Below are 26,040 nucleotides of genomic sequence, written 5' to 3'. Positions count from 1 at the left end.
ATATAGCGACAGTTTGTTAGGAATAGAATTAATGAGCACGCTTAGGTAAGAGAAATTGGGAGAAGCGAATGGTCAATTAGAAGAAAGTACGATCATTTTGATTCGAAAATATTAGGTTGTCCGAAAAGAATAAAAGTGGGGCTTGTGGAGGAATTAGGACGACAGAAAGGTTTGTTAAATATGCGGACAATTAAGACATTCGAGATGAGCGTAGTTGAAGAAGACTGTCCTCTACAGTTGAGTGATTTCTATGTTAATCGTTTCATTATCGAGAGGTAAAAGGTACTATGAACAACCATGTATTTCTTGCTTCAGAATTTACCATACATAAAGTATGTATCGACTAATATATAGATGACAACGTATTAGGTTGTCCGAAAAGTTTCTTTCGTTTTATGAGGAAATAATAGACGCACAAGGTTTTTTGTTTTATATTATTTTGTCGAATTACGTACGATTCATTTTGTTCTGTTGAGATAAACACCGCGACATTTCACAGGCTTGGTTTCACGTTTGTATGAAGCTGCATTGTTGTAAAAAACACGTTTGTGAAAGAAAAATACTTTTCGAAGAACCTACTATTATAATATTCTTTTCCTTTATTATTCCTCCTCTTCTCTTCTAATACTTCACTTCACTACTCTCCCATCGCTTATATATTATATTAATCCCATGAAAAAGATACATTCAACTGGCAGATTCGACAGATTCGACGAATTATATACCAGCAGATAATAAGGAACGTGTGGTATAGTTAGGCAGTAGCCGGTGTTTTTACAGCGGTTACTCGACGAGGAGCCCTCGTTAATAATGCATATAAATTTATATTAAGCTTTTGTCCGCGTACAGTGTGCACGAACAGAGGCATGTAACGTTGAGTTATGCTGACGCGCGTTGCTCATTTCCCTTAATTACGATATTGCTTATGTGCGCCGACGCAAAGACAAAGAGCACTTTCAAAAATGGGATTAAAATTTAAAGTTATGCCGGGCGTAATTACGCGCGAGATGAACGGGAACATTTGGAGGCCGGCTGTGAAAAACACCGCTGTCTATTAATAAGCGAGATACAGCCTGCCGGAATTTCGCGGTATTCTGTCTCATTATCGCTATTAACCTCCAACGTGCGCGAAGAATTCGATTCGCTTTATTAGCCAAGTCGAAAATGAACACTTGGACCAGGCAATAGCGTTCATTAGCTATGAATTATAAACTGCGAATGGGAAATTTGTGATTGCGATGATTGATAGGTTGATTTACATTTAAATTGATTTTGGTCTTCGAACGTTTGTTTCATCAAGAGCGCGCAAATTCAAGTTTATTTGCAATAAACACGGATTAGAAAGCAAAACGAGCATCGTAGATTCTGCGACGATAACTTTCAATTATTCGAATGCTCCGTTATTTAGTGGAAATAATAAATTCATGCACGTTTATATAAACCCCAATGATTACCAAAGAGCATGATAACGTAAAAGTGAAAAGTAAATACGTTAGGTTTAATAGTCTATTCTGTTTCAGAACGATAGAAACGAGCTAATAGAAAGTAATGAATCTAAACAGTGTCTATTACGAAATACCAATGCGCGATCGTCGTATCGCTTCTCCTTTCAAATATTACACAAACGATGTCTAATCCAACCCATACCGAACCAGCAATCTACATTTCCCCTCAAAACCCGTCCCTACATTTTCCCTCAAATGCCCAAACGCGAAAATCGCGAAAGAAAACATTTGGCTGGTAAAAAAAATCCGCGTGCGCAGCGATACGAGAACGAAACAAAAAGGTTGGAGCGGTAACGAAATTCGGCGAAGCCCGATTTGCCACACCTCCTCCTTACGATCTCCTTTCGAATCCACCCCTTTTTCTTTCTGCAGGAATAAATCGGCGATCGACCTTTAACCCGGTGCCATCCGATAATTTAGCTGTATCTGGTGACTCGTCTAGAAGCGCGAGGGTTGATCTGGCACAGGCAAAGAGAAGGAGAGACAGAAAGCGCGCGAGCCACCCCCTGCCGAGAGCGGAAGTCAAAAAATCGTCCCCACAAATCACCGCGCACAATGGCCCCGATTGTGTACGCTACTGCGCTCACCCCCCGGGGCCCTTCTAACCCCTAACTAACTATCCTGCTGTAGTTCCGACACAAGAGAGAGGGAGGATGGAAGGGAGAGCCAGCGCCAGTGAAGGGGTGGTGGACGAGGAGAAGGGTGGCACAGGAGGAGGAAATCTATTGCCGGAAGTGAGTATATTCAGCGGCGGTCTGCGGTGCGTGTATGGAAATTCGAGACCGCCTTCCACGGAAGGGTCCTTCCAAAAAGCCAAAGGGAATCCGCACGCGACGACAATTTCACGATGGAGGAAGGGTAATTCGAAAGAAGAGAAAAAGAAGGATGGCGAAATCGTTGCTGGCTCTGCGATTTCGACTGGAACGCGAATGCTTGTCTTCGACTACGGTTTGATTAACGATTGATTTGCGGTGGGATCGGTGAATGGTCGCTGATCTGCTGGGAGAAAGATGGCTTGATGGGAAGTGTGTAGGGACGGGATGATGTGACGATGAGGGATATGGTTTCTAGTGGGTTGAGCCGAGTGACGATTTGTCGTTGAAAAAAACTCTGGTGTGGTTAGCTAACGAGATAGTAAGGTCGATCTACCCGGAACGATATCTAGATCGATATCTTGCGAAGCTATTTGATTTCAGAGAACGTTATCAGATAACGTGACACACGTGTTTGTGGGACCATAAATATTGAATATTTAACATTTATTAAGTGCTTAAGATAGTTGAGAAGTTCATACTGTGCGCTAATTTTTGTATTAAATATATCGTTGCGATAAATATTTTTTAATTGTATACATTTTTACATTTGTTTCAATTTTTATCAATATAATCAGTCAGTTGTCAATGGTTATTACGATCGAAAGCCAAATAACGAAAATTTCATCACGATTTCCATGCTGCTTGAACTTCGGATCGATGCTCGATCGAAATTATCGAGGTCGAATCGAAGATCCGGCTAGTCGACGCGTGCGAAAAACACGTCGCGCAAGTCTCACAACGTGGCCCCTTCCACGATGATCGCGAAGAGCCATAGCGTTCGTACGAGGCAATTCCAATCAGGAATTAAGTCTCAGCCTATCGGAGATTGCGATGCGGATAGTATTCTCTCTTCATATAGAGTGTCCTGGTAATCGCAGCACAATCGACAAAGGGCTAATTCTACGTGGAAAAGTAAATCAAAAGTATGAAGTAACATTTTTTCATACGCGCCTTCGTTGCGTATGTACATTTGCATGATTAATTACAGAATTATCACTATATCATTATCGATATATAATTAACAACCGGGTATGAGCATCAAGAGGTTATTCTACATGCGAAAATACGTCGGAAGCACAGAATAAGTTTCCAAGAAAAAATGTTACTCTCCACTTCCCAACTCATTTTCACACGTAGAATCGCCTTCTTACAGTCACCGACTGTATTATGACCAATGGAACACCCTGTATATATTTCCTTCCTTTACCTATCTGAATACGCTTCGTCTTGCTTCGAACGTTTCTCTGTTCGCTACAACGCGTGTGTTGCTGGATAAAAACGTGAAGGTGTAGGTGAGGTTGCAGGGGAAGGGAGGGGAACGTTGGATGTGGTGGGACGCCGTTGTCTGATTCATATAATGAAATGTCTGTGAGATGATGAGCTTCGAGTTCGGTAAGTATAGCGTTGAGTCGTGGCCCGTGACCTCTGTCGAGCAACAGGGGATGAGAAGGGGAGGAAAGATCGAGGGGAGAACGCGGCGATGATGATGAGGAAGAGCCGAATACTGGAGTCGCGTGCGAGATGCATCTCGCCGGACTTGCACTTGTGTGTTTACCCGCTGATACGCGGAATTGCGCGCCAACACACACGTTTAACCCTAACGAGACTACACACTAGGGGAAGTTGCCTTAGGATGTGACAGATAGCGGCTGGTGTGATCCGTCGTCGATGTTGTTCGATGCGTGAATTGTTTCGAACGGAGGATGAGAACGAGCGGATGGTAGTAGTCGTGAGATACTATTGAACGATTATCGTGAGTTGTTGGAGATGACATAAATTGAAATAGATAAATGACAAATAATATATCCATAGTGCGAGTTACAGAAATATTTGGATGCTTATTATAGAAATATTTTACGAACGTATCGTGTATGTTGTAGAAAACTTTTCGATATTTCATTAGTGTCGATGGTTATGTTATTGTGCTAATGAAATTTTAAAATATATTCATAAAAATTTTCTGTAAACGTACGAACGCAATGTGCATAATATATTGATGTTTTTCATCGATATTCGTTACTCGAAAAATGACTAGAATCGAAAGCTTGAAGCAGAACCGAAGGGACATATAAATCATTATAAAATATGGTAGAAGGTAGTGCGAACCTATACAAAATTCTCAAATATCTGAATATTCTCGGTTTTTCTTTTTTTCTTTTCCTTAAAATCACATCTTTTATTAAATACTGAATTAATGTCCCTTCTTTGAGGAAAATCTCTAGTAAGAATTATGTAGCTTCTCGTATCTCGGGTCTATAAATCACAAGTACAATTTACAGCGTGATTTATCCACGTTTTGCCTCGTCTTTCGAAGGCCAACTTTTTGCTCAATTTTCCGCCAACATCTTTAGTCAAATCCTTAACCCGTCATCTTCGCTTTTCTATACAAATCACGCGATCGATCCTCGCTCGAAAATGAAACCTCACGATCGGTTTAATATGCGCCTAATTAAACGCACCGCGCGATGCCCGCCGATAATCGACTTAATTAATCGTTTCCCGCGGGTAAGCACACTTCGCGCACCAACTCTCGAAAGAATTCCCGGATCCCCGGGAGCATAATTGAAGCTCATTCCTCAACGATGTTATTTGCATAGCTGCGCACGATCGTAAATAAGAAAACATCGAAAGGAAACGATGATAACCGAAAGTGGAGAACGATCCGAAAGGGTCGAAGGTCGCTCTTCCCTCTTTCATCGACGATCTTCGATCTTTCGTTCGCGATCTTCCAGACGAAATTTCTCGTCTCTCGCTTGGCAATACTCGGCAATTACGTATCACGATGTTAATACAAATAATTATTCGTTGTCGCTCTGAGCGAACAGAGATATTATCGTGATTTATAAGGCCGCGTTCCAAGCGGAACCATCGTGGCTTTCTCGACGATTCAACGACTCGATCTACGCTCGAATCGTAAGACATTTAATGGACGCGCGAATCCTGCCACCATGACGCTCTTACTTACTTCTTCGCGAATTATCTGCTGATCGTAGTACGAACACAGTTGTAAGTGCTTCTAACGCACTCTCATCACGTCGAATAAACACCGTGGTCAATGAATTTACGTTTCCTTCTTGGTCGAACGCTAATTGATGCAACCAGCTGCCTTGGCTAAACGTTTCAATCCGCTAATGCGGATAGAGGAACAGGATATAGGTAATATAGATTAGCAAATGAGAGGAGTAGTTGTTCGATCTGTATACCAACACTCACACTCATGGCTGTCTGTGTATTTGGACTTTTTCCATACTCTATTGGCTCTCGTAATCTTATCGACTTGTTAATTCATCGACTGTAATTTATGGACTGGCTGTAATATACGCTAGCAATAAATCGACGATTTAAGCGTAACGAAGTTTCCGAATATGAATTTAGTTCTTGATTAGAGGCTAATTGGAAACGAATATAAACTCCGATCAGACTAGAATTAAAACCCATTCACTCTCCGATAATTATAACCGTTTACATCTCGAAACTCGTCCAAACTTTCCTCCCTTCGTGCTGATTTAGCCCTTTCGCAGACTAATCGAATCTCGCAATTCTACATTCGATTAACAATTTTGCCACTGCTTTCGATCCTACAAATTTCAACGCCCGTATCCTCGTGCAGAAAATAAAAAAAAAGGACGAAAGAAATATTCATTGTGACTAATACCAGGAAGAATCCATTGATCTACGTACGAAGAACAGATCGATCGAACGATTTCGCCGATTATTTGTCGGCGGCACACTTAGGATCGTGGAATATTAACGAATTTCACGGGCACCGAGGCCCCGACCAGCGAAAGTAAATATGGAATTAAGAATTCATGAGAAATCCGTCGGTGGATCGGTCGATTATGGCCGTGCAAACATTTGTATGTCTCAGTGTGAACGTACGCGAACCCGCACGATGTATCTGGGTTAATGTATATTGGACTCACCTGTATGTATACGCATGTTTGCCTGTGTGTACGCGTGCACACGACTATACGATAGAGGATAGGCTAGATGCACGTGTAATCAGTGCTAATGCGTCCCTAATGGTGACTAAATACCAAATCATAGTTTGATGTGCTCCCATCAACGGCGGTCCATCAACGGAGTGTTACACTGGCAAACAAAATCAAACCGGATCGACGCGTGCGGTTGTAAAAACGGCACGCGGCTCCCCGATGCACGCTGGATTATGGAGTAAAATTTGTACGTTCACGGTAAGGCAAATTGCATGTGTTACATGTAAAAAAAAAAAAAAAAAAAGAAGTAAAGTGGCTACTCGTTTGCTCTTACTTTCGGATTTTACGATTTGTTTAGTCGGCAATTATAGCGTGCTGTTTTATTTCACGTAGATTCGCTATTACGTATTTTCATACTAGTTATCCGCTACTGATTTCCTCCGATGTATATTTACTTTTTAAATTCGAAGTCTGAAACTTGGAAATCCAATTAGCCTTTGCATACATTATACTATGTGTATCGCTACTATAAAAAATCGACAATTTTTATAGCGGCATTTTTAACGAATAAACCGCTCGAGATATTTTCAAACATTAATCGACATACACAAACATCGTCGAACATCGAAACACGTTTAATACTACAGATTCGCTGATTACAGTCGAAAAAGATTATCCAGGAAATTTCTAGCAGGTGGAAACTTATCCACAAATTCTTCGCGTTTAAAGCGGAAAGTCCGAGGTCAGCTGTATCGAGCGGTATTTTCGCGTCGTTTAAGAGTCTGGTTTTAATTGAATCGGCTGTGTGTAACACGGGGAACGGGAGGCGATTAAACGGGAACTTAGGCTAAGCTTAATCATTTCTTTTTTCTTTTCCTATCGTCTTTTTCTCGCGCCGTATTCTCTCCGGTTCCCACCGAAAAACGGCGTATCCAGGAGCGTTGTTATTAAACGGAAGGCCATCGGGTCGCCATCCCGCGAGACGTATCGTTCCAATACCGCGTTAACGAGTTCTAATGGGAGTTGGGAACGATAATCGTCGCCACGGAGCGAGTCAAAGTTTTCTTTCTAATTAAGAAACAAATAACCAGAGTTCACGGTTGGCCCGCTTTCGGGGCGGCTTCGTTAATAAACGCGGCCCCGGTTATTAAACCAGAAAATTAACGTCTGCCTCGTACACGGAGAAATAGAAAGGCGGATATAAAGAAGGGGAACGACAACGAGCAAATGCTGAGAGAGAGAGAGAGAGGGCGGGAAAGAAGGTCTTGGTGCCACAAAGGAGAAAGGACGATGACGTCATTGACCGATTCGACCATTCATAAGACGGATCCACTATTCTTACGAAATCATCGTGTTTCCATCATGGAAGTTCGTGGACCGTTCGCGTTTCTGTTGTGAACATTGTCTGCGTTGAAAGATAGAAGCGGGTAGAAATTGGAATTTGGAAATTCTTGCAATTGAAATACAAGGGTAGCGCTGTTCTTCAAGCGATATTGCAGTCCTAGATAAATTCTAACGTGAATACTGATAAAGAGCTGGAATTGGGTAAGAAATAAATTATTCAAAGTGTTTGGCACATAAAAGAAAGATGTTAGAAAATGGCTAATTCTTGTGTAGCTCAGGCACCAAATATATTTATAAGACATTGTTCTGTAGATTTCAAGGAATTATAACAGCAGAATTTTCTACTGGCGATATGATGGGAAAGTTATTAAAAAAGCAGTTGAACTATGGAGTGAACAGAGCGAAAAATTGGCAATCGTTAAATTGGTAACTTGAATCGGTGACTTCGAATGATCATAACTTTCTTATCGTAGGATGGATGCGTTTGTAGAAAGGAAAATGTGCATGAAAAATAATTGACAAAAATGTTTTCTAACGTCCCTAGAAAGCGATAATTATGATAACAAGTGCATTTATTGGAAAAAATATATTAGTAATACTACTGTGACTGACTGACCTAGCAAAGCAAAAGGTAACGTATTAGATGTAAAAATTATTATAACAACTTTTCATTGTTACATTATAACAACTTCTCTTTATTTTCTTTATTTTGACAGTTTAAAATCGGATCAACGCCGGAGACTAAAATATATGACATCTATACGAACGATCGGTTTGACGTATTTTACAAAGTTTTATAATATTGATATTAGTTGATATTTAACGCAGTAAAGCTTAAGAACTGAAAAAGGGAGAAATATATAAAATATCCGGCTCAATTTATCAAAACGACACAAACCTGAAAACTGTAGAGTATTTCAGTCGTTCGAAACTGTACAAATGGCTTACTGTGCACTTCTCTCTGCTTCGAATAAGACTTAAAGCAAAAGAAAGAACCAAAAACTAAAGTGGAACTGAAGTGGAATTGTCTTATCAAAGTTATAAACGTTTCATATTGCCAGTGAAAAACTGTGTTTCTACGTGAAACCACGTTTCCTTCGTTTACGGAATTATGGTTGCATCACATGAATTTCGATCATCAAATATTGAATTAATAAATTTGATGTGCAAGTGGTTGACAACTCTATATTTTCAATATGACTTATGTTTCAACGTATTTAATATATCATTTAACTTATGATCTTAAACTGTTTGAATTTTATGATATCGCCTGTTTAATTTGCTTTATCTCAATATGCATTTAATACTCGTTTAAATATTCTCGGTGTGCAAAACGAATGACCGAACAACCGGATGGCAGAAGCGAGCTTCGCGCTCGGTGCACGCATTTGCGTACGGGATGAGCTCGTGGTCGACCTTGCATATCGATCGAACGCGACCGTAAGACGTATCGATGCATTCGCGGTCCAGGAGTACCGGCTGGAATAAATTCGTTGACGGGAATTTGGGTGCGGCCTGACGGCGGTTGACGAAATGACATCTCGTCCACGATAATTGGAAAACCCGTCGGAGACGTATCGACTGTACGACTCGAATCAAATCTTCCTATCTGAATATCAATTATTCGCGACAAGCTTCATACTCGTTACTGATGTCGTGTATTTTTAACCGTACAATTTGCGATACGATACTTACGTCGTTGGTTAGTCTTTTGTAGGTGACTTTTTATCGTAGAACGTGCTTGCCGGAGTTGATAGGGAACAGCTAGCTTTTGCCAATCTTATTGTTCATTTAACAAACTTCTTTATTAAGTTTGGATAAAAAACAGAAAAAGTCCGTGTGTTGTAAAAACACACGTTAAACAGTGTGGCAAATATTTAGACAAATTGTGCGATTTGCACGCGATATCTCGAAGATTCGCAACTAATTCGCCGAATAAAACAGAAAGTAAAGGATACGAAGTTTCCAGGGACAAACACGTGTCTGGAACAAGTAGAACGTGAGCCACGAAATATTTAATCAAGTTTTAAATCGCGAAAGCGATGTCTTCGAAAGTATTTCATTAAGTCGGGACGGAAACGCGTTCCAACGACGCCGAACGATTCTCTCCTCTGTTTTTCTTCCTCTCTTTCTATCCTTCTGTTCCTCTTCTGTACGCCGACACAAAGCCGGGCAAATATGTAACGAGCAATGAAAGGACAAACTGTCAAGTTCTCGTTTGTTGGTTTAATTGGCTGATTGAGAACTGACGCAGCCTAATAACGCGGCATTACAGCCGTGGAATGACGAAGCGATTCGGCGTAGTATTAGGTATATCATAGCCGTTTATATAGAGGCGAAGGATATCGTTCGTGTTGTATCTGTCCGGCTGGATCGGAACTAATTCGATTTCAAAGAGATCGTCGAACCACGTGCTCCGAACGAACCCAGCTGCCTGACAATGGAAAAGTGAGTTGTGGGCGACAGTAAGCGTACCACTCTCGTCGTCCCGTAGTTTAACCATTGATCCTCGTTGTGATTCAACCGTTTCAAATGTCACGTTGAAACAGATTTTCATTCGCCTCGAATAACGCTGATAAGATTCTCTAAGTAAATAAGATAGTTTAAGATGATCGCGGCCAGAGTTTCTGTCTTGCGTTACTGTCAAATGCTCGTTAGGGTAATGAAAGGAGCAATTTGTTTATGTTAGACAAGGGAATGGGGAGTTATGACTGTATTTCACAAGTGGCGATCAATCACGGTACAATAATGACTTTAAGATCTGGTTCGAAAGTATTTAGCTAGGTAAAGTCATAGAAATTTTTACACGTAGGAAACATTCCTTTCTAGTCGAACATAACAAACATTTTTTTCTTTATTATTATTATTTGCGTTTATTTTATAATAAATTCTCGTTAGAGAATTTTAAGTAAATTTATCTGGCGTGGTACTATGGCATGGTTAATAAATGTTTATAGTATGTTTGATTCTATTTGAATCTAGTGCTTAGGTCTAAGGTGTAATGTCTTTTTAGCTTGCGGATCTGTTCCGACGTGTCGAGTAGTTGAGTAATTAGAGGGTTTTGGTGGTTGTTAATTCGTGTGCTATGTTTATTGCTGAATTTGGATAATTCTTCTTTGACTATAACTTAAACACACACAGTAAAATAATACTATATAAAGCCATTTTAAAATCTGTTTGGACCTATGGGATCCAACTATGAGGAACAGCGAGTAATTTCAACATGGAAATTCTTCAACGATTCCAATCAAAAACTCCTTAATAGATCCTTAATAGATGCATCTTGGTATGTTACCAACGAAACAATACATCGCGACCTTAAGATACCCACAGTTAAAAAAGAAAAATCCAAATTCAGTAACAGATATAATATAAGAGTTAAGAGCCACCAAAACCCATTAGTTACCTAATTACTTGACTCGACGGATCAGATCCGCAGACTAAAAAGACAATATTCTTTAGATTTAAGCATTAGATTCAACTAGAATCAAACATACTATAAATTCTTATAATCCAAGTTACAGTACCACGCCAAAATAATTTACATATAATTCTCAATGAGCATTGATTGTAAAAAGTCTACCAAATAAAAAAAAAAGTCGAACATACATATATGTCGGAGATGAAAGAACACCGGAGCCTTTCCTCTGGAATTTTTGGAAAAATCCTCAATATTTTAGTTTAGACTTTTTATCATAGTGGTACTTAAATAATGAAACTTAGAAGTAGTTGTTTATGATCCGATTATGTTTGCCCGAGATTTATGACAGTAGGCTTGGGCTCGAAGTAACACATCTGGTCGCTAAACGTAGCCACGGTCACGGGATGGAAGTTTTGCCTAAAAGAGGTATGACGTAGTTGTATAGCTCTCCTTAAAAATATAGTTGACTCAAGGGCTACAGAGAGGTACGTAGAAAAATACAGGAGTTCAGTTGCACTTGGGCTTTTGACAAGGAAGCGCCTTTTGTTATCCTGTTGACCGTGTATTCGTTATTGAATCTAAAATCATTGTCATTAGCATCTCGAGTATCTAATCGACACGGTTAATTGTCAAATTCTGTTCGTTAAACGCCCCTAACCCCAACGCTAACTCGATATATATATTAGGTTATCCGAAAAGATTTTTTCGTTTTATGAGAAAATAATAGACGCACTATATTTTTTATTTTATATTATTTTGTCAAATTACTTACGATCCATTTTGTTCTGTTGAGATAAACATCGCGATATTTCACAGACTTGGTTTCACGTTTTTATGAAAGTGCATTATTGTAAAAAAAACATTTGCGAAAGAAAGACACTTTTCGGACAACTTAATATATGTGATAGTTTATAGTAATCGATCGATTCAAAGTCCAATATAGATTTTTAGAATTAAAAAAACCCCTACGAGTGTTGAGGTTTATCTCGCAATAGAGATAGGAAATGCGTGGATAATCGAATTATATCTAAGTAAGTATAAGAATAAGTAGAATGTATGCTAGTCCAGATCCGCTCGCTGGCAGTGTTATTTTACAATAGAGCTTCGAAGCCATGGGTCTATGGGTATTTATATAATCACGAAAAGTGGCCCGCTACACCATCTGTGCATGGCATGTTCCTAGAAAAGGCTATGAGACTGAGAGACCCTTGAAATTGATTTAGAGCTAAACAATACTCGATGGCTTCGAGGACTAAGAAAAACATCAGAGAAGATGTAGGGTCTTCCTGGAAGTGAGAATCACTTCAACAACGAGGAATTGTACTAAACTATCTATTTTTTTTTTTTTTTTTTATTAATTAATTTGTACTTTATAATTTTCCCAGCTTTTACCAATTTTACATTTGGTAAATTTTTCTAACTTAATTGCTAAATTTTTATTTCTTTAGTGAGGTCACTGGGGTATTTTCTTTTTAGTTTTCTTTCTATGAGAGTTTTGCTCGCTTCAGCAGCTAGCTGGTTTGGATGTGTTGAAACTATCTATATGTATTTTTTTTCTAGTTTATTTATTTAAGTTTTTACAATTTGTCCAGAAGGACATTTGGTAAAATATTATATCTTAGTGAATAAAAAACAAAAAAAAAAAAATAAAGAATAAAAAAATAAAAATAAAAACATAGCATGTGGGTGGCTACCCCCAGCGGGGTACCATCTTCGTGTTTGCTAGGTTTTATTCTATATGAGATCTGTTGGGTGTTTTCTTTTTAATCTTCTTTCAATGCTTGTCGTGTTGATCGTTTCCGCTGCCAGCCGGTTCGGGTGCGTTGCTATTCTTTCTCTGTACCTTCTTGCAAATCTGCTAATCTCCTCCTTGACCGTTGGTATTCCCAGGTCTTTCCGAATGTCCTCGTTTATAACGTACCATCTATATGTATGGTAAGTTATATACGAAAATCAGATACATAGGTATGTCAGTCGGATCAATATAAACGCACTAAAATTTGACCAAAAGCAATTCTTTCACAATTCCAAAGGATACAAAGGAAACTTTCTCTTGTAAAATACTCCGAGTAAAATCTTAGACAAAAGGTCGCGTGTATAGAATTTCGAGGGTTTAACAATCCTTGAGGCGGTTCTTTCGACGGCTGCCCGATATTTAAACGCGTCCCACGGTTGCTCAAAAGAAGACAAGCGTTAGAATCGTTTATGGTGCTGGAGTTAGGATAAGGCACGTTCTTTCTAATTACGTCGGATGTGATAATTACGAGGACGCAACGAGCACTTGTCACACAGTAACGAGTTTTCTTTCATCTGCATATCCTGGCCGCCTCGTCCTCCTTCATCTTGCCATGTCTGCAGGAGACGTAAGCAGTTTACGTGGCCTGCCCGATGCGCGTTGCTTGTTCTCTAAATTAATACTCGTCGTCTTATTAAAACTACTCGCGAAACTTTTCTAAACCACGATAAATTCTCTGTCGCTATTATATTTTACGAATTTTCGCTAAATCCAAAATCGATGAGCGGACCGTGTGAAATGCTAACCCGACGATTTTCTTTTTATAATAATACAATTATTTATATTATATTTAATATGAAAATTGGACAGAACGAATATACGTTTCACTATATCTTCAGTTCAGTTTCCACGGCGCTAGATTAAACGATCAAAACGAATGCAATTATTCAGAACCACGAGCTGCACAACTCGTAAAGCGACTTTTCACGGGCCGTAAGAATCGCCAAAAGAGACACGTTGTCGCTCAACAGCGTTGGAACGGCTCACGAGCGGCGGACGAATAAACCGATCGTAAACCGCACTCGATTCGAGTTTGTCGGTACATAATGCGAGCACTTCCGTGCTGTATGGCCGTGTACGTTGGCTACCTCTCGAACGAGGCCCGAACGTCACTGAGAAGACGACGAAGGAACGAAGGACGAGGTGAATCGGGGATGAAGAAAAAAAAGGGGAATAAATGGAAGTACGAGCCGACCCTTTTTACGAGCACCAGCATCGGGTCACGTGCGTGTGTAAGTAAATATACGCTTTGGCGATACAATGCATACCTTGTTAACGTGCCACGCGCAAAGTATATCGCGCGACATCTACAGAGGCGAGCTTCCGCAAGGCAGCAGCGAAACCACAGACAGGACCAGCCACCCTAACTCGCCATCCACCGAGACTTTAATGTCCCTATGCGCACTTTTTTATTAGCAACGCCACGTTATGAATAAAACTCGCCGGAAGAACCGGCGAATGTTGAAGAGACGACAACCGGTTGTCAGCGGCGTCCTCTTCGCGAAGGCTGACTCTGGCACAAGAAAGTAACGGAGGAAAGACACTTGAACCATTTTCCTTTATATGCTTCTTTTAAGGTTGCTTCTTTTCCTCCTCTCTCTCTTCTTTCTTCTTTTTTATTTTTCTTTCTGTCTTTGGTAGTTTTATGAATAAGTTTTTCGACTTACGCGTTGTTTAATTCTATCTATACGGGCAATGTGTTTTGTTTTGGTTGTCACAATGAATTTGGAAATATTAACATACTGGTATTTAATAATAAACATATAAGTGTTCACAGACATGCCAATTTATGCCACTATTAAAGCATAAGTGTTGTTATAACGTGACATGTTTAGTGTGTTGCACCTGAGAAAAGAACGTCTGCTTCGTACAAACCTAAACCAGCAGCCATTCACGAACAATCATCGACGAATTTTCTGAGCGATATCGTATCGTCGAGAGGCTTTCAATAGCGTCCGGTAGCGTCGGAGGCCGGACAAAAAGACGCTAACTCGACAAATTACTTTCACCTCGGTCCCGGCAGGCAAGATCGATGAACCAGCCGCGCGCTCGAATATTATCCAGTCATTTAGTCCTCGTAAAATTATCGAAGATAATATCTTCATTAACCGGAGGCTCGCGCGATTCCACGAAAACCGATCTCGTTCAGCCGTGTTCGCATTTGGGCGTCAAGTTTTTACCATCTCGGCCATCCGCGGCCTACGTCTTCCCGCTTCTTCGCTCTTTTTCGTCCACCGTTCGCGTTTGTCACGCGCTCCTTCCTTTTCTCTTTACCGTAGCCGCCTCACGACGGGCGTCGTAGTCCCGCGGCGCGTATTCGAGCGGCGGCAGCTCGTTTACTAATTATTAATAAACTAATTGCGGCTTCCGTGGAGGCACGCCTCTCTCACGTAAATCAAGACATGCCGTCGCGATGAACGACCAACACAGGCAGTTCGAGGAGAGGGTGAAAAAGGGGTGGGGGAGCTTTAAGGTTTACTCTCGCTCACTCATTACGTGTCACGTGTAAAATATTTCTGCACGCGTGAAATAGAAAGAGAGTGAGACGCGCTTGTCCCGTGTAAGAACTCGTAACAACGTAATTTCAAGGATTTACAAATCCTGAATAATTTTACGAGCATCACCATCGAGCGGACGCCGGCGCGCGTGTAAATTGCGATTCGTAACGAGCCCCGCGCCGAGAAATTAATGGCCACCGGGTCGGATAACGTTACGCCGAATACCCTCGATCGTTCTGATTCCTGTGGTTAACGGAGCCCGGGGGAAGCTGTCGGATTTCGCGATGAAAGCGATTTCACTATTTTCGAATGTGCTTAATTTAGTTTGTTCCCGACGTTTTTTTCTTCGCCCTTTTTTCTTTTTTTCTGTTAACGGCGTATAGATTGAAGGGACTCTTGTAACAAGGAGATAGCTCTATTTGTCAGTAATTTGAATAAAAAAGAAATTAAATACAAATCAAATAGTTTTTCGAATGTGATGTAAATTCATAGACAACTAATATTCCTAGTAATAAATCGTCGCGGTCTTCACCTCTTTCTCTTCAGATAAATACAATCAAAATATCGTAGCTGTTTCTTTATTGCTGATATATTTTGCAAAAATGAAATGTTATGTGTAGTATATTTCAATGTTATATGGCGGTCCTCGTGGCAAGATTTGCAGGATAGCCGACCTATTAAAGATGAACACACGTCATCGGTTTAAAATGGAACAAGTAAAACGAACCAGCAATCTAATCGTCGAAGCGAAGATGATGGCCTAATCGTCGAACTATCCCACAGGCGAATAGTTTTAGCGTCATAATTTAGAAATTAAATCGAACGCGAGTAAGGAAAATCTCTGGCTGGTCCCGGCATCGGTGGTCGCGTCGGTGTGTTGGTTCGCTCGTTACACGGTACGTACCGTAAAGTCAATAATTTCTACAATCTTTCCCCTCGACGATAACTTACGAACATAAACGAGCGGTCATAATAAGCCACGCCAGGCTGTGATTTATTGCTCGACCAATAGGTATTGGGTGTATATCTACCTACGTGTCTAAACGGCCATGCAATTACAGTTATATCAGATGGAGACTGGTTTCCACTCCCTAAAACGCCATCCATCTTAAAACACGCCGTTTACTTTATTACCTGCGTCCCCGATATACATATACACTGCTGATCAAAAATTTGGAATCACTTTCCCCACTTGCACCTATAATTTTCTGCTAATTGTCTTAGCGTTTGAAAATTAACGTCGTGCATATCGATAGATTGCTGGTATTTATGCAAATTCACATGTTTATAAATGCAAATAAAGGTAATCTATGCAGAGATGTGCTTTAGTTACCATTACAGTAAGTATCCTTGGTATATGATATATTTCATGCATTTTTGTACCTTAAGTTTCTCATAAATGTATACAAAAATCCAGTGTAGTAATTTAGTCCGGTATTTTACGTGTCAATAATAATTACTTTTCAGTCGAATAAATTGTCGAGGAAAGAGCTCTAAGCTGTAGTTATTTTAAATTCCTCGCTTCTATGAAGCGAATAACAATTTCAAACTTTTAGATAATAACGTACGTGTGTAATATATTTATAATAATTGCAAATCGATGGGAAGGCATACCGATCAATCTTGATACAGATAATAACTTACTTTACCTCGGCAAACTTCGAGGGAAAGCACTCGTTAAGCTATTGGATTGACAACTAAGTGATTGCGGATTTTGTCAATACCACCTAATGACAAAATCCGCAATCTCTTAGTTGCCAACGCAATAGAAGGATTCGAAGCTGAATTGTTTGCTGAACTTTTGAATTCTATAGAACATCCAGAGGTTTCAAACTTTTAGAGAATAGCGTACGGCATATAATATTATCCATAATAATTTCGAATCGATGGAAAAACAAACCGGTGTACGCAGGCCGGTTGTTACTTTGCTTAAACCGAGGACTTCGTCCAATTTCTATGGTAATGTCTGCCCGAGCCACGTGGACAAACATTACGCGTATCGCTTGTCGAACGTGAAAAGAATAGAACAATCGGGGAAATGATTGGAAAAAATCATCGCCACGTTGTTGCAGGAAGATAACGACGAAAACGGTTCGTCTCGTTCGAACGTTTGACAGGTATTCGTTTTATACGGTAGCACGTGCGACGTCGCGTCGGTGGTAGTATCGTAGTGCGCGATATTAGATCGTATATCGCCTCTAAATATGTAACAGCGCCCGTAGAACGTAAAAAAATACGATTCTACCGGCAGGAAGAAGATCAGCGTGAACCAACAACTTTATTCTTTTTTTCTTTCTTTCTTCTCTTTTTTTTTTTTATTTTTAGGAATAACGTGTCCCTTTCATGAGAAATATTTTTCGGCTCGTGATACACAGACCAGGCGAGGTGGGGAAATAGGGCGGGAACAGAAAGGCGGATAATTTGCAGTTGGAAGACTTAATCGAAATTTCTTGAATTATACCAAGCGAAAATTGGTTAGCGTAACACGGCGTATAATAAACCATTATTACTTGGTGCACGCTTTACCTACACGATGAACGTGTTCCCGTCTAATTGGCGGCGAGCAGGATAATTTTTACCAGAGACGAAATTCAATATATTCGACGCGTAACCGCTCGATCTGATCGAAGAAAGTGCACACTTCGCCGGATATTTACTATCGCGTGCCACCTTATCGCGCGTTATGATCGAATTCAGTGGATGGCTGGTATTTATATTCATGAAGCGTTTTCGAGAATCGTATCGGCCATCCGGCGCCGACCAATGGCCGTAGTTTTTGCCGGTACGGAGGCACGACAACTTTCGATGCAGTTAATACTTCATGAAACGACGTCTCAGCAACTTTTTAGTTGTCAGATGCGCTTAATTAGCGATATTTGTGAAATTTGATGGTAGTGGAATTTTGAAAATCATAGAAAGTCAGAGAGGCGTTAAATTTGAATTCAATAGAGGAGAGAAGAATAATTCGTTATAGAGATTCGCGTCAAGAGGAATTCAAGCTTTCTGTAAGCTGTCCTTGATCAATCCTATTCATAGAAATTTCACAGATTTGCAACGATGCACTTTTGCAAATTTCAATGATAGAATCTCGTTCTTCACCTTGCATTATGTATTTTTCCATATACACTGCCAGCCATGGGTACTACGACATCTACCCACTACATTTATTGAGAAACAAATTTTACTTTGTTTAGTATTCGATATTGTAAGATATGTAAAGCGAATTAACGCGAGATCTGCGATAAAATAACTGTGAGAAAATATCGAAAAACATTCACATTGTACTAAATGTCAGCAGGTGTTCGATTACTTATAACCAATAATATACATCCTCGCCACTTTAATTTCTTCGAAACACGTGATCGATAGTTGTAGTATCAATCGCTTCCAAGATTCTTTTCTTACACCATAGCTTATTACATCTTCCGAAACGCTATATCAAACCATCTTCCATTCTATTCTTCCTCGTGCCTTGCTAAAGTACAATTATTAAAATCCAGGTATCGATAACAAGGCAAAGCGCGATGAAGATAAGTTTCGCGAGAAAGGAACAAGACATCCCCCTCGATCTCAGGGAACGCTGCCCACGTCAGCGTAAAGCCCGAAATCGTTGGAAATTAAATTTTTCCCCGGAGGTGGCCCGACCGCACGGGCCACAAATTCATAAGATTCAATATGCTACGCGAGCGAGCAGGTTGCCAGCAATGGAATGGGGTAGACTCTGCGACGATGTTAGCGGGGTTTGGAAGAGCGGCGGCGGAGACGTAGGAAAGGGGCGGAGGTCGGGGGATAGAGGGCCACAAACGGGGTACCGTTTTATAGTTTACATCGAATACGTGCCCTTCCACCGCAGGGCCTCGCGGGACCAGCTACTTTTACACATACCCTTTCCTTTTCCAACCCTCGCAAAAACCATTCCCTTTCCCCTCGCTAACCATCCCCTTACCCCGTCAACCTGTCTCTACGTCGCTGCATGTTTACCCCCGCGATATATATGAACTAATATCACGTGGCACGTGATGCCAACGCAGCGGCACTCGTGTGCACCACCCGCACACCCCTTCACCTTTCTCTATTGTGAATTTTTGAGCGTCGAAGACGCCTCGTGCGGTTGCCTTCGTGTGGTTATTCTCTGGCTATGTGATTGTCTCTGTGATAAATAGTCGGAGAATATGATAGGAGTAGGAAGCTATCGGGAAATGTGTTTACATTATTCACTGGATGTATTTAATTATGACGTGATGTTATTTGCCTGCGATTTAAATTGCAACGTGTATAAGTTTCGCGTGGAAAAAAATTTGAAAATTTAATTTCGACGGTGTAATGTTATTAGGCTGTTCGAAAAGTTTCTTTCGTTTCATAAGGTGATAATAGATGAACAACAAATTCTGTTTTATATTATTTCATTAAATTAGGTATGTCCTATTTCGTTATATTTCTATTATTACGTTCGCGTATAATTCAATAAACTAATATAAAACAGAAAACATTACGCGTCTATTATTTCCTTATAAAACGAAAGAAACTTTTCGGACAAGCTAATACGTTAATCTCTTATGTTGAAGGTATACCTAAACTATACTTGATGACAAAAATTATCGACATACCACTGTATCTGTTATACCATTTGAGTACGTACTAATTCAATAGATTCAGGTTTATTGAATTTGCTTATTATGCAGCGGTACTTTCATACGTTTACCAAGATTTGGTACTATGAAATACAGTGTGGAGGCTTTCAAGAAAACGCTCCTATACTCCTATACGTGCCAATAATTTCTCTAGCGACTGTACGTTAATCTCTTAGTATCCACGACCGAGGTATTTCATATCTTTCGATTTTGATTTATGGATTATGCGCTGGACCAGGCATCTGGCATTAATGGAAATATACGCGGAATGTCTATACTTGGCGGTGTCTGTAAAAGGATTAAACGTACAAAAATAGATGGCTAATGGTGCAAGTTGGCGTTTTCTTTAGATAAAGAAAACCGCCACTCTCCTTGCAGCCCTGGAAACTCACCACCCCATCGTGCATTGCTTACAACCGAAATAATGTCGGTGCACTTTGAAAGTCAGCGAAGGCGAAGGAACAACGATAGAACAGAGTAGGGGAAAGGTAAAAGAATCCCTCTCTCTCTCTCTCGAGAAAGAGAAGATAAAATAAGGGTGAAGGAGGATGGAATAGGGGGAGAAGAGTAGAAAAGACGGGGGCGAGAATATTGGTCGACTTGTAATACCGAGAGTGAAGGAGGCAGGGACCCGACGAATATTAAATATATTATTACATTCATTCTCATTTCCCTTTTAGCCCAGGCATACCACCCCTTATAGCAACGTCTTCGAGTTTACCGCGCGCGCAAACAAGCCACGATGTAATTGCATTTGAAAAGATCCACAAGCGGATCGTTGCAACAATGGAAAATTCGTAGATAAATCTTAGGTTTCTGACGAGACGAAGCTCGGCTTGTAAGCGGCGGTTAATACGTTTCGACAGAAAAAGTCTTACAGGGTGGTAGATGAAGCGAGGAACGCTTGAAATATGAATAGGTACGTCTGTTGCAGCCGAGTCGTAAAAGCGAGATTGTTGCTGGTCATATTTTAGACGCTGAATGTTCCGTTTATGGATCTATGCCGCGGAACACGTTGTTTGGCGGTCTGTTCAAAATTTAAAACTACTTAGTAGATTCGTAAGAAAAAGGAAACGCCGGCGGGATTGAAAATCGCTAAAAAGAGGTAACACAAAAACGACCTAACATTAGAAATTTAAGGTAAGTTGGAGAATGAAAAGAAGATTTCATATTACATACAGTGTGTAAAAGCTGTTCATTTCGAATGTCTAAACATGGTAAGTACTGTACGAATAAAAGCTATAATACAACATTAAAACGGCCATTGGTTCTATCACCATGCAGCAGAGAAGATGAAAACGCAGCGGAAACGACAGCGGCAAGAGAGGTATGACGCGCTCGAGTGGAGCGTGTGTTCGGCGCAAACACATAATCGAGGGTATTAAACGTAATTAACTACCCCTTTAAGCATGCAGCGCAGATACACGGACGAAGAGGGTCCATCGATATATCGATCGATCCGGACTCACGCGAGTACGTAGACGGTAAATGTGTATCGAGGCTCTTTCCATTAGCGTGCCAGCGCCACGGTATCGTCTCTCTTTTACCTTTACCCACCGCAGTACCCTTTGTTTTCTCTCATGGGAAATACATCCTCTCCTTTCTAATTGTTTTGCCTCTTCCTATCGATCTAGACCCCATAGAACGAAGGTTACTCACCGATCTTTGACGAAGCTCTCTAACTCTCCTGCTTCGTAACGCTTCCTCTCCAACTGAAACGAAACAATGGATGGTTTAGAAACGTCTGTTAGAGAAATTATCGATCCTAAGTTATCGGTAGATCAGGTTTGCTAATTTCATTGTATTGTCATGCACGTAAAAGGATTACGGAATCATATGGTTACATAAGAGTGAAATTTCTTCCTACAAAGTTTTATTTTTGGGTGTTGGGAATTGTCGATCTTAATCGTCGAAATAAATATATACGAACACTTAGATTACACTTAGAATTGATATTAAAATAGTTTCAGATTTATTTAATATATGATTTACAAGATATTCGTCGATTCACATTTGCACGCGTCTCAGCGCTCTCTTTGTCTCACCATCTTCTTTACCACACCACCAACGGAACAGTTGTATTCGTCTGTTTTACGAGACGCTGTGCACGCACATACTCCCACACTCTCATACTCATATATGTGTGTTACTACTACACGCCTAATCTAGTGTAGCACACAAAATTACACATATCTCAATATTGGGGAAGTAAAAAATTGTATTCGACCCTCCATTTTTAATTGTACTATGTTTACTATATTTACTGTAGCAAGAAGTACTAGCAACATAGTACTTGAAGTAGGGAAAGAAAAATTTATAATAAATACGAAATACATAGTAAATTCGCGAGCAATTGTTGTCGATATTTAGAAACTCTTTCCAATGATCAAGAGGAATCAGAAGGATATGTATTATAGAGAAAGTGTAGATTAGAAAAGTCATAAGTAGCACCGCTATTTGCATACTCAAATATGGTCACAAGTGTCTTTCGTATCACGACACTCTCGACTGGTACGAGCCATCATGCATTTTAGAAGCACGCAATCGAAGCAACGCGGTATCGAAGCGCCTTGTTTACGGGCAAGCAATCAGCTTAAGAGGAAAGCGTGCTCGAACGAGGAACCAGTGCCTGAACAAATGTCAGCCAGTACAACCGACTAATGTCTAGGAGTGGCGTTATGGTAAACGATTGGTCAGTGCTCCTTCCGTTCTATCTTTCTTATAAGATATATAGAACGATTATAAGATAGAATATTCGAAGTCAAGTAAATAACGAATTTACATTGCAGGGAAATAGTTTCATGTTGTTAAAATTCGAATCGCTTGAACTCCGATAAGTTGACTAATTTATGAACGAAGCTTAAATGTAGGAAAAGTTACAATTATCGTATCGAGTACGAGTGATAGCCGTTAGCGATGATTTAGGTGGCGTGGAAAAAGGACAAAGCTATCACGTGGCAGATGTTCGTTGCAGAAGAAACGTGACATAAATTTCAGCCGTGTGCCGTAGAACAGAAATTGTCCGTGGAAAATTGGCTGACCATATCGAGATTGTTCGACACCCTTAATGAAGTGCTGTGGCGCAAATCAGTCAGTCGACCAACAAGGAGAAAATTTCGCTTATTATCAACGATGTCGTAAACTCGCGACTCGCGAACGTACGATGCATTCCGACCACATTCTCCATGCATTTTTCCAGCTTATAATTGGACACCGTGTATAATCGAGAGAAATGAATATTTTCCTTTATTCCAAGAAAATCTCTCGCTTAATTGACACGTGCGTGAAACGTGAAATTGCCAATCAATAACAAGCTGTATTATCGTTAGTGGGAGATTGTCGATAGAACTTAGGGTTAGTTTCTATGAGCTTCATTTATGGCACGGACCCCTATTTGTCTTATGAATTGTATATCAAGATTTACCGGTTTCAGTGTTCAAAGGTACATTAATATTACTGTCGTTTATTTGGTTTATCTATATAAGAGCCGTTTCAAAGCCATATTGATCAATTCTGTAAATTGAAAAGCAGAGAAACGCGATGCTGTTGCAAACATTATTTTTCAAGCGATTACTTATGTCATTTCTTTGCAGTAAATAGAATTTTGAAATAATCATTTATTTCTTCAGAATGGAACGGTAATTGTGTTCTTGCGTAATGAAATTAAGGAATCGATAGAGTCGTAGAATTGTTAATGCGAGATACTAAGTTTAAAACGATCACTGTTCCGAAGAAATTAAAAATAATTTAAATAATTACGTCTATTCTAATCAACGGAAGGTTCTTGAAATAATTTAACAAATTCACTACGTTGCTATTATACGTATAAGAAGATAAAACGATCTAATTGTCTAAGATGATCTCTGATCATAAAAGTTCGTTTTTCTTACGAGTCTTCATTCGCGTGTTCAACGAGCCGTCAGAATCCCGCCAAAATTTTTCAGGCTTGAACACGACGTTCACTACTCGATCGGGGCAGCGTTCAACCAATTTTCATCGCGATTTCCGCCGTGTCGCGTCCCGTACTTCCGTTACGCGCGCCGCTCGCTCCTAGTCGCGCAAGGGAAATTGCAGGGGAAATTCGAAAGTTCGCGCGATACCCTATGAATTCCAATCGACCTTGCAGCTTCTCTCAATCGGTTGGAAGTTGTGGGTCCTTATCAAATTCGTGCTAATAAAAGCGAACTTTTCAAGCGTATCGGCTCGTACAACCCTCGAAATATATTTCTTAAGCACGCGTTTGCGTTCGATTAAGGATCATTTTATGGATACGTATAAATGAAAAGGCAATGATCAATTTATTAACACCGTCAATTAGTGAATCGATGGACGAAAGGATTATATGTCGCATTATCAAAATGAAATTTCTCTCTCAGTCTCCTTATCATTTTCCTCAAAGTCGCATAAATATTTTTACGATCTCTTTGCAAATGTCTAAACAATAATATTAACAATATTTAACAATTAAATCTATGAAAAAATGGCAAACACGGCGTGAAAGAAAGGCAAATTTCGAAACTGGAAACGAACGAACGACAAAACAGATAAATTCCATTTTTTCCACTCGCCAGTGTCGCTTTCAACAACGTTGAATCACGGATACGTGAAAAACAGTAGATCACGCGTGGAAACGTCAACGAGGGATGACTGGTAATACGGTGTAATGTGCGCAAATACAATTATTCCTTCTATCCGTTGCGGAAATATTATATTTAAATATATTACAATATATCGTGACGCGGCAGTCACGATCCGTTCCGCTTTGTTGACTTCCCGTGCGCAGTATAAATCAGCCTTCATCCGACGTTTCACGATCGAGCGCTCTGGTCCTCTTCTATCCTGGGCGCTCGCTTTTTCTCAGAGTGTATTCGAATAAAAAAATACAAATATACGTATATAATAAAACAACGGGTAGACGAAAAAAACAAAACAAAAAACAAACAGAATATCTTACGCGCGTCATTGTTCGCGGGAGCTCTGGATACGGCGAAAACGTATTTCACTCGAGTTTTATAAAACGTAATTCCGAATGTATCGGACGGGAGACAGAGGATGGATTTCGTAGCAGAAGCATCCAGAAAATATGTGTCACGGCTTTTGACACTTTACATATATTCTCCTCTTTTTGGTCAATAGAACAGAATTCAGCTGGATCATGATGTTTCAAGTTGAGCTCGCATTCCGTAATTTTTATACCTGTACGTTCGTGAGAGAAGGATCGAATTTGACGGAGAGCGAATGAAAAAATCAGTAAAAATCTGCATCTTTCGTTCGTCCAACTTTATTTAATTATCAGAGAAGATGTTTTGTTATATTATCCATCGTTAAACAGACGTTGTAAATTTTTGTATTAATTAGAATTATAACTTGATCGAAGGTTCGAAGTAATAAAGTAAATATCAGTCGCGAAGATTACTTCGTCGATTAAAAATCGAGAACGGTAAAGGGCATCTGAAGAATGAAACCGACACAGGAGTAGCTTTATTTCTGTGAATCGTAAATAGAAATGGTTTGAAATGGGAGTAAATCGATGTACTCTAGTTCGACTGAAAAATCTACATTCGAGTTTCCACCGAAATCTAACGGACAGATCTACGTTTCGAAGTGCGGAGGAAGGAACCGTGGCGAAAGAGAAGAAAATTCGAACACTGGTGGATCGTTGCTCGCTGTTCTCCTTCGGCTGTGTCTATCCTCAAAAACAAGAAGCTCGAATGAAAAGCCGAGAATGGATGGGAAAAACAGGCCTTCGAGTCGACCAGTTGTAAACGCAATCGTAAACCACTGTATCTTTCAATGATTTCGCTTTGCTTTTCGATTGGCGCGGAACGTGCGCGCTTGATTTCGCGCCGGCGGATATCCCGGCTGAAATCCGATAAACCGCAAAAGGCTATTTGTTAGAATGAAAAAATCACTTCCTCGTGCCCGGCCGCTGATAAACCCCGACGGATCGTATCACAAGCCGCGATACGTCAAAACAGAAATGGCGTGAATTCAATATCCCGATTTCGAACTCCGCCGACATATGCGCCTGGCCGCCCACCACCGGCACAAAGACACCGTTCTCTGCTCCCTCGATCATGCGTTCACCATCTCGTT

At 40.2% G+C, this 26,040-nt stretch overlaps 1 protein-coding gene across 6 annotated transcripts in view; it reads right to left on the bottom strand.

The window, feature by feature from the left end:
* Nucleotides 1-26,040, bottom strand: part of LOC132916697 (LIM/homeobox protein Lhx9) — a 474,804-nt gene that overhangs the window by 370,330 nt on the left and 78,434 nt on the right. For 5 of the 6 annotated variants that reach the window (XM_060976939.1, XM_060976949.1, XM_060976919.1 and 2 more), the window contains one exon: nt 21,604-21,656. The exons of the other annotated variant lie outside the window; for it this stretch is intronic. The gene's annotated coding sequence lies outside the window, so the exon portion shown is untranslated. The remainder of the gene's footprint in view (nt 1-21,603; nt 21,657-26,040) is intronic. 6 annotated transcript variants of the gene reach the window in all.

The sequence above is a fragment of the Bombus pascuorum genome, chromosome 1, assembly GCF_905332965.1.
Source record: "Bombus pascuorum chromosome 1, iyBomPasc1.1, whole genome shotgun sequence".
Lineage (NCBI taxonomy): Eukaryota > Metazoa > Arthropoda > Insecta > Hymenoptera > Apidae > Bombus > Bombus pascuorum.
Note: the sequence above shows the minus strand (reverse complement) of the source record. Positions and strands in the feature narration are given on the sequence as shown.